The following is a 964-nucleotide window of genomic DNA, read 5'->3' on the forward strand; positions in this document are numbered from 1 at the left end:
GGGGTGAGCAGAGCTCATTAGCATTTAAAGGAACATGCAACAGAACAGGTTGCTGTGAACACAGCTGATTTTGACAAGATAAAAAGGGTGTTTTTACACTACCATTAAGAAATTTTAACCAAAGCATGTTATAGACTTTTCATTAAGACCCTAGAGAATGGATCCATATGCCTTTTCTTGCGCTCTCAAGCTGTAATAAACAATTTCACTCTCTTATACTCACGTCTGCGCGCGCTCAGAAAAGTACAGCCATTTATCTCAATTTAATTGCCACTACATTTACCCTTCAAATTGAGTTTAGCTTGAAGTCAACATGAAATCAAAACTGACCTCATGCGCTTTCTTAGGCATGTTCCTGGTTTTTTATCAAGGCATAATAATTTCACTTTTCAGATGATGCTATGGATCCAAGGAATTCTAATATATCTTGAAAGAACTTGCCAATTAATCTCAATGGCAGATTATTTTGAGCCAATCACCTGAACTGTAATGCATCATGTGACTGATCACTATATCAGACCTTTTTGCAGTCTATTTCAAGCAACTGGTCAGTGGTGAAACATCTATAATATAAAGATGTTTATGTCAAATGTATACACTAAAAAGTTTGGGGTTAGTAAGTTATTTTTTGTTTGTTTGGAAGAAGTGAACACAATAACACAAATTAATCAAAAGTGTCAGTAAAGACATTTACACTGAATAATGTATATTGATTAAATTATATTAGAATGATTTCTGAAGGATCATGTAACACTGAAGACTGAAGTAATGATGCTGAAAATTCAGCTTTGCATCACAGGAATAAATATTATTTTACAATATATTTTGAGATGATAGTATGCTGATTTAGTTACTGCTTTGACATGACTGATGAAACTAAGGTCTGTCTCCAGAATCAACCCAAGATTCTTGACTTGATTTTTAGTTGTTTGACCCCTAGAGTCAAGGTATGCATTCACCTTGA

Source organism: Sinocyclocheilus anshuiensis, unplaced genomic scaffold (genome assembly GCF_001515605.1).
Source record: "Sinocyclocheilus anshuiensis isolate Anshui unplaced genomic scaffold, SAMN03320099.WGS_v1.1 scaffold447, whole genome shotgun sequence".
NCBI lineage: Eukaryota > Metazoa > Chordata > Actinopteri > Cypriniformes > Cyprinidae > Sinocyclocheilus > Sinocyclocheilus anshuiensis.